The 9,279-nt window shown below is 48.0% G+C and overlaps 1 pseudogene; it reads left to right on the top strand.

The window, feature by feature from the left end:
- Positions 1-7,462: 7,462 nt before the first annotated feature.
- On the top strand, positions 7,463-8,974 carry LOC141476752 (uncharacterized; annotated as a pseudogene).
- Positions 8,975-9,279: the final 305 nt, after the last annotated feature.

Genomic DNA, 9,279 nt, shown 5'->3' with positions numbered 1-9,279 from the left:
GGGTTCGAGCTGCTTCAGAAGTGGTTGGTACAGAAGCACAGCTCCTCTTAGCCTTGACTGCCGGTGCTGGCCTGGATGTTCAAAGAAAGGGTCCCTGCCACACATCATGCAACGGATGCTACATGGAGTAAGTGGATTGCATTGATCACGCAGCGAACTCGAATGGGAAACCCCAGTCGCCCAAGAATTCTAGAGGTGATTATGGACTGGCCAGAAGGCAAGGATTTTGGAATGTCACCGGAGGAGGAGGTGATGTGTGCAGAAGAGGCCCCACCGTATAATAAACTATGAGAAAATGAGAAGAGATATGCCCTGTTCACTGATGGGTCCTGCCGGATTGTGGGAAAGCATAGAAAGTGGAAGGCTGCTGTGTGGAGTCCTACAAGACAAGTTGCAGAAGCCACTGAAGGACAAGGTGAATCAAGCCAGTTTCCGGAGATGAAAGCCATTCAGCTGGCTTTAGACATTGCTGAGCAGGAAAAATGGCTGGTACTTTCTCTCTACACCGATTCATGGATGGTGGCAAATGCCTTGTGGGGGTGGTTACGGCAGTGGAAGCAGAGCAACTGGCAGCGCAGAGGCAAACCTATCTGGGCTGCTGAATTGTGGCAAGATATTGCTGCCCGGGTAGAGAATCTGGTTGTGAAAGTACGTCACGTAGATGCCCATGTACCCAAGAGCCGGGCCACTGAGGAACATCAGAACAAGCAGCAGGTGGATCGGGCTGCTAAGATTGAAGTGGCCGAGGTGGATCTGGACTGGCAACATAAGGGTGAATTATTCATAGCTCGATGTGCCCATGACTCCTCAGGCCATCAAGGAAGAGACGCCACATATAGATGGGCTCGTGACCGAGGGGTGGATTTGACCATGGACACTGTTGCACAGGTCATCCACGAATGTGAGACACGTGCTGCAATCAAGCAAGCCAAGAGATTAAAGCCTCTTTGGTATGGAGGACGATGGCTGAAATACAAATATGGGGAGGCCTGGCAGATCGATTACATCACACTCCCACAAACCCGTCAAGGCAAGCGCCATGTGCTCACAATGGTGGAAGCAACCAGATGGCTGGAAACATATCCTGTGTCCCATGCCACCGCCTGGAACACCATCCTGGGCCTCGAAAAACAAGTCCTGTGTCGACATGGCACCCCAGAGAGAACTGAGTCAGACAACGGGACTCATTTCCAAAACAGCCTCATTGACACCTGGGCCAAAGAGCATGGCATTGAATGGGTCTATCACATTCCCTATCACACACCAGCCTCTGGGAAGATAGAACGGTACAATGGACTGTGAAAAACTGCACTGAGAGCAATGGGTGGTGGGACCTTAAAACATTGGGATACACATTTGGCAAAGGCTACCTGGCTAGTTAACACCAGGGGATCTACCAACCGAGCTGGCCCTGCCCAATCAAAACCTCCACGTACTGTGGAGGGAGATAAAGTCCCCGTAGTGCACATGAAGAATATGTTAGGGAAGACAGTCTGGGTTAGTCCTGCCTCAGGCAAAGGCAAACCCATCCGTGGGATTGCCTTTGCTCAAGGACCTGGGTATACTTGGTGGGCGATGAAGAAGGATGGGGAAGTTCGATGTGTACCTCACGGGGACCTGATTTTGGGTGAGAATAGCCAATAAATGAAACTGTATGATGTTAATTGCTTAATGACCTTGCCACTGTACATCTCATTTCTATAACTGCTATTGGTTGTACTATAGTAAGAATCACCCAAACTAATGACAAATGGACTCTGATGAAAAACCGAGTAAAGTGCAGCAATGAAGGGATCAGAACTGACCTCAGCAGCTGGCGCCCAGCAACTTCATTGAGATCGACATCTTCAACCCATGGACCATGGACATGAGCTTGTGGGAAAGTAATGGAAGATCGGCGAGGAGGACTGTAAATACGCCCAAGTGACTTGCATGTGGGGTGCTGTAAAACACATCTATCACACTAATTGTTGCTTAGTTCTGTGTGCTCAACAAGTAGGACATCTGCACTTAGATAACACAGGCCTGGGATGGACTCAGGGGCACCTTATCAAACACACCTGAGATTCCTGCCCTGCTGTTGAAGAGATCAAAGCACATCGGAAAACTCTGCCTGCCAGAATCCTTGAAATACAGGCCCAAACAGCAAGTGGGAGCTCTCTCGCTCTCGCACTCCCTTGCTAACAAGGACTCTCTTGCTAATAAGGACTCTTGCTTCGCCATGCCTGCGTCCCCTGCTTGCCTGCCTCTGCCTGGGTGATGCTTCAGAGGTTCCCCGATCCATGAGGTATTGAGATTAAATTTGTTCTTTGCCCTTAATCCACGGTTTTGTGGTTGTTCCTGCGTCCTGCCTGCATTGGCTCACACAGAGCTGCACTGGATACATCAGCTGCAAGCCCCAGAAATACAGAATGTGACAGTCCAGCCCCACACACACCATCTTGCCTGCCCTGAGAGACTGTTGTAACAGATGGAGCTCGAAGTCATGGATTAAATGAACTCAACGGACATTTTAGAGTGATGGCCCACAGACTAAGGACATTATACCTGCATGGATATATTTATGTACATATATATATATATGTCAGGGGAAACTGATAGCATTTAATTGGAAACTGTAAGATCTGGGCATGGCATGGAATGATATGGAATAAGGGGTGGATGATGTCCTGGGTCTGGCAGGGATAGGGTTAATTCTCCCCAGGATCCAGCAGGGACACAGGTATTCTATCCCATGTGAGCCATGCCCAGGGAGTAGCTGGAGCTAGCCGGGGAAGGGGAGGGACAGGAAGTCACCACGGGGGGAGTGGAGCGGGCTGGGGCGTCCTGGGTCCGATAGGCAAGTGGTGGTATCGTAATCATGGTTGTGTATTCCTCTCTTAGTGTTATTGTTGTTGTTTCTTGTTCCTTTTGCTGTTCTGTTAAATTGCCTTTGTCTCAACCCACGAGTTTCGCCTTTTTCTTCCGATTCTCCCCTCATGGCCGTGGTGGCAGTGGGGGCTCCGGTTTGAGCGAGCGGCTGCCATGTGGTTCTTTGTTGCCATCTGAGGCCAAACCATGACAGTGCTACATGCCAAGGAATGGTATGCAGAGAGGCCCTTGCTTATACTTATTGCTATAACAACCAAGGTCAGCCAATTTTTGTTATTTGCCCCTTAGAGGGTCAGAAATGGAAAACCGTAAAGGGGTCACATCTGTAGGGAGGAGCGGACAGGACAGGTGACCCAAACCTGACCAACTGGGGTATTCCATCCCATCTGCCCCATGCTCAGTATAAAAGCTGAGGGATCAAAGGGTCAACTTTTTTTCTTCAATGGCCGATGTCTGAAGAGGACTCTGTCTGTTCATCTGCCTTTGATCCCGATCCATGTGTTCCTGACTCCAGAGCTGGAATCCAGTTCCCATCCATCACTGAGTCCAGTCTGGGACTTCCCCAGTGCCTGCCGGTGATGTGACTGTCATCCTGGGAGCTTGATAGGGTTTTGTATATATTGTATCTATTTCATTATTTTCTTCTTTATTTTTATTTTAATATTAATTCTTCATTAAAGTAGTTTAGTTTATTCTAAACTTCTAAATCTCCTTATCTCTTTCTCTCCTCTCTTCTGGGGGGGGAGAAGGGGGGGGGAGGGCCATCTGTCAGTCTGGTTTTGTTAAATTTGGCCGAAACCACCACATTTGTTCAAAAGCTTGTCATTGCTCAGGACCCCATTTAAAATCGTTCTTCTTCTGGGTTTTTTGATACAGAGGGCTCACAATCAGACTGTAATCTGGGATACGCCACCTGGATGAAGGCAGGGACCCTTTAATCCTTGTCATAGCATCCTTTACTCACTTCTTGCAGAAAAGACTTGGAAGTTCCTTCAAGAGAATCAGAAGTAACATCAGGCCTTCTACTCTGTCTGGGGAACTGCACATTGGAAACTGGGGCGGCATTTTTTTTGGAGGGATCCCCTTTTGTGGTTGTTCTTCCTTGCAACTCCTGTACCCGTGCTCGTAGGATCCAAGTAGGTTGTCCATCCCACTTCCTCATGTCCTTTCCGTGGTCATGCAGGCAGAACCACAGGGTGCCTCGTGGTGTGTACTCTCCGTATTCTCTCTCTTGAGTGGATAAATGCCTGTTTCCAAGAGATGAGATACTGGCCCGTACAGGTGAGGAAAAGAACATATTCTCATGTCCTTCCAGGACAGTTTCTCCACAGCTGAGATAAGGAGGGTAAGAGAGACTTTCTTCATATCGCCCGAGTCAGACAGCCACCTCATCCACTGTTGATCCTTCTTTGCCTTTCTATTCCATCACTGCCAATGAGTTGGCATATGATGATGGGGCGCTCCGTACAAACTTCCGCCACATGGGCCTTGTGCATTGGATCTCATCAGGATCTATGGGTAACTGTGCACTGCCAGGTCATAATAAATCATCTCCCGCATGGCTAATTCTCTCAGGTACTGGATGCCTCTTTCCATGGTGGTCCACTTGCTTGGATGACATAAACCATCTTCACTGAAGGGGTACCTTTCCCTCACGCCTGACAGGAGTCACCTCCAGAGGCTGAGGGCTTGTGTCTTTCTCCCAATTGCCTTGTCAATGCCCCCTTCCCTAGACAGCAATCCCAGTTGCCTGGCTTCCCTACCCTCCAGTTCCAAGCTACTGGCCCCGTTATCCCAGCACCGGAGCAGCCAGGTGACAATGTGCTCGCCTGGAAGTTGGCTGAAATCTTTTCACATATCCCACAGCTCGCTCAGGGATAGGGATTGAGTGATTATCTCTGGTTCTGCCTCTTCCTCCTGTTCTTGTGATGGCCCTGGTTCATCGTCATCCCTCACTAAGCAAACTGATTTATTAGTGTATTTCTTCTTCTGTATAGGGGCAACTGATATGGGCACAGGTTGGTTTTCTGGTTCAGCCGCAGTGCCTGCCACTGGTGTCGGAGCAGCTGCAGTGTCTGCCACAGGGGTTGGAGTAGCCACAGTGTCTGTCGGCCTGGTTTCCCTCTCTTCCTCCTGAGGATGCTGCGCAACATTGAGCAGTGTCTGGTAGATACTGGCCAGGGCCCAGCACAATGTGGTGAGTTGTGCCTCTCTGGAATAGCCACAGCATTTTCCTTTCAAATATTCTATCATTTTATCAGGGTCCTGTAGTTGTTCGGGGGTGAAGTCCCAGACCATCGGAGGTGAAAAGCTCTCTAGATACCTGCCTATATTCTCCCACATGCCATGCCACCCATGACTATCCTGCCTCAGGGGAGATCTCTGGGTGTTAGTCTTAAATAGTTGTTTGATCCTAAGCAAGACCTGGAACACGTTCAGGAGACAAAACAATAGGACCACGCTGGTTTCGGCATCCCAAGAGTATTCAAAATTCTCAAAAGCTGTCATACCTGGCCCAAAGGAGAAAAGGGAGGTGAAAGAGCTGGGGAAAGTATCTCCCCCTGTTTCCCCCATAGGTTGGGTGTCATTATTAATAAATTCCAAGAGACGGTGCCCGCGGTACGGGCAGGGCAACAATACCACATAAACGCCTCAATATAACCATCTGAACAGTGGTGTTATCATATCATACAGGACAGCAAAATGATAGTCCTGATCCCTCTCCCAGAGGTGATAAACAGCATCATGAGGAGTATATAAACCATGCAGGAATTTACATAACACAGCCATGAGAACAAAGCAACATGAAAACAAAGCACGAGAAAAAAGCAACATGGTGACCGGTGGCTCTTTAGCTAATACAGTAAATACACACAACAAATTCTTTTTAACAAGCGCTGGTTGGATTTGTCGCTATCTCAACCCTTCGAGCCCCATGTTGGGTACAAAAAAGGACTGTTGTTGTTTAGTGTAAGACGGCAAAAAAGAACCATGCAACCACTCTCTTGCCCACCCCCACAGCTGTGTGGGAGAATAGGAAGAAAAAGGAAAAACTCCTGGGTTGAGACAAAAGCAGTTTAACAGAACAGCAAAGGGAACAGGAAAGCAACAACAATAACACTGATAGAGGAATGTACAAACAAGATTACTGTACACCACAACACACCAACCAGACCCGGGATGCCCCAGCCTGCTCCCAAGCCTCGACTTCCTGGCCCCTCCCCTGGCCAGCTCCCAGGTATAGATTGGGCATGGCATCACATGGTGTGGAATACCTGTGTCCCTGCCAGAGCCTGGGGAAAATTAACCCTATCCCCGACGGAACCAGGACATTATGCATGCATGTCCTGGTTTGAGTTATGCTCTGTTCACTGATGGATCTTGTTGTATTGTAGGAAAATATTTAAAGTGGAAAGCTGTTCAGGAACTTGAAGAGAATATGTTCTACTCCCCACCTGTACAGGCCAGTATCTCAGCTATTGGGAGCAGATGTTTCTCCACTCGAGAGAGAATACAGAGGGTACACACCACAAGGCACTCTGTGGTTCTGCCTGCGTGACCACAGAGAGGACATGAGGAAGTGGGATGGACAACCTACTTTTATCCTACGGGCACAGGTACAGGAGTTGCAAGGAAGAACAACCACAAAAGAGGATCCCTCCAGGTTAAGTGCGACCCTGTAAGAATCCGACAGAAAGACAAGATGTCTCAAAGCTTGCTTGCCGCAAGACTTCTGTCGCCAGTGTACTGATAATAAAGAATATATGTCCTTGGTTTTCAAAACAACTATACCCTCTACCCCAAAAACTTGCCTGCCTTGCAAGGCCCAGCACTGCTTGTGGGGCAGAGGCAAGGGGGGCTCGTGCAGCAACCATGTCAGACAATGATTGGATGAGCACAGGTAACTGTCACATTGATTGGTCAAACTACGAGTCAACAGGAACTATAAATTACTGTTGTACCCCACTGCAAGGGGGACCCCTCACCATCATCGACCCTCACCATGGTGAAGGCCTGAGAATTGAGGATGGGACGCCGTTGCGTGAACCTATCATCTTGGTGGACCGAAAGTGGTGAAATAGTATTCTTGCAGCTCTCTCTAATTCTGCTTCTCTTTTCTTCCTTTCCTATACCTCTTCCTTTTCTCTATCGCCATCTAGCGTCATTTTTAGGTAACAATAGTAAAGCTATAGTAAACGGCATATGACCTCATTTGTGTCTTAATCGCACCCCCAGAATCATTACGAACCCCCTCCCGGACCAAAACCCGGGACCTAACATCTTACTGGCATCATGGACAGGATTCTGGGGATTTCAAGTGCTGTTTTTACTATTTGCTTATTGTGTGTATTGAAGAAGTGCTGAAGTATTTGTGAACATTAGGATTTGTGTTGGAATTTGTGTTTATTGACTGTTAGGGACTTGTGAATATTCGTGTGCGCCTCTCAGGGATGTAAGGGGGTAGGAATCTTTGTTGAATTGTTTAGTGTGTTACGTGCAAGTGTCCGAGTGACTGCCCCCGACCTTCATTGTGAATCTAATCTTTGTTGTTGAAAACCAGATCTGAGTTTTGATTTTTTGTTGAGAAAATATGAGCGAGAGCCTCTCACCCCCTTTGGGGTGAGATATAATGTATAATCTTTTGGAAAATCATAATGTGCGCCCTTCATTACTGGGTAGCAATTGGGCATGAGATAATTGGCATAATTGTGTTGCCGATCAAATCAGTGCCTTACAAAAGGATGCCAGACTTTGGCTTGGAAAAGTGATATCTATTATATGCGCCTTTCTGGGTGCTAGTCTAGTTGCTGCTGTAGAAGCTCAGGATCAGCGGCGCAGTGCCGAGTCTCAAAATATACAGTGTCTGCAGACTCTTGTACAATCTTTGCCAGGATAAGTGGAGGAGTTAAAGGGGCAGTTAGATCAAGAGCGAGCTCAGGTGAATTGTTTGCAGTCCGCCCTTAAAGAACAACTCCTTGCGGACAGGAGCAGAAGAGATCCCTTATACCCTAGCACAGAATTAGGTGAAGCAAAAGCTAAATTGGATTAGGTGGCAGCCCCTCCTTGTTCGCTCAGGCCTCTTGTCAAAACAGAATATGAGTTTGACGATGATCGAATTGTTCCACCACAAATTACCGTTAAGGATGTGCCTTACTCTGCTATGGAATTAGCTAAACTAAAGAAAGAATTTAGCTGTACTCCTAGGGAGTCAGAAACAGAATATGTGTGGAGAGTGTTGGTGTCGGATAGAGATCAGATAATGCTAACTGAAAAGGAAGCTGAAGGATATTTGGGCCCTGGAGTGTTTTTAACTACCAGCAATCACCGGGCTCCCTGGTCCCTAACTCAAAGAGGGCAGCCTATTGGGCTGGAGGTCTCAATCCTTTAGAATGAGGAGACCCCATTGCTATCACTGGGTTGGTCGATCAGATAGTGGAAAGTGTGCAAAAAGCGGCTTGCCTGCAAATGATGTATAACCGTGAGCTTAGACCCCAACAAGAATCCCCCATGATGCTGCCAGTAGACCCCAAACTAATGACTCCATTAATAAGAGGACTCCCTGAATCTTTGAAACCAATTGGTATACAGCTACAAGGAACCATTAGGGCAGCACGCCAAGGTGAGAGAGATGCTGCAGCAGAGGAAGGGGAAGAAAGAGCACCCCCCAATCATAGAGATCCAAACCAGAGGGTGTGGACGTGGGGAGAAGTCGCACAAGAATTAATTAACTACAGGTGAAAATATGGTCCTGTTAGCGTCCCTTCTGCCAAACCAGACTCAAAACGGTTGAGACGGGCGGAGCTAGAAACGCCTTTGCTGCCAGACTCAGAGAAAAAAAAAATCCCTCAGTAAGGGGGGAGGGACATATCAAACAGGCAAAATACATTGTGGATGGCAGAAAGGCATTCCCTGAGATCTGATGGATGGGTTACCAACTGACACGCTAGAAAAACTGGTTAAGGAGTGGCCCGAGAAACCTGTGGTCCCCCAAAATTTAATTTCAAGCTGGACAAAGACGCCAGGCAATCCTAGCCCGAGTGCTCCACCGCCTCCCTTTTTAGATCTCTCCGAGGTGAATCTGCCGATGCTGGAGGGAAACTAACTGCTCCACTTCCCGACCGTGGTGGGGGAGTGGGGTGGGGGGAGCGGAGGAGGATGGGTTCATGTTAGACAGCTCACTATGAATCAGCGAGGCGATCTTATGATTACCTGTTTTGTAGGACCTAAGCAAATCCCAATAAAGTTTTTGGTAGATACTGGAGCTCAAATTTCAGCCTTCAAAACTGAGGATGCATCCCTTAGGGGCATTTCAGTGTCGAAACGACAGTTATTTGTAGCTGATGCATTCGGCAGTGTACAAGCACAATCCTTAGCCACAGTTAACTTGCAGCTGCCAGGAGAGGAAAC

Source organism: Numenius arquata, chromosome W (genome assembly GCF_964106895.1).
Source record: "Numenius arquata chromosome W, bNumArq3.hap1.1, whole genome shotgun sequence".
NCBI lineage: Eukaryota > Metazoa > Chordata > Aves > Charadriiformes > Scolopacidae > Numenius > Numenius arquata.
Note: the sequence above shows the minus strand (reverse complement) of the source record. Positions and strands in the feature narration are given on the sequence as shown.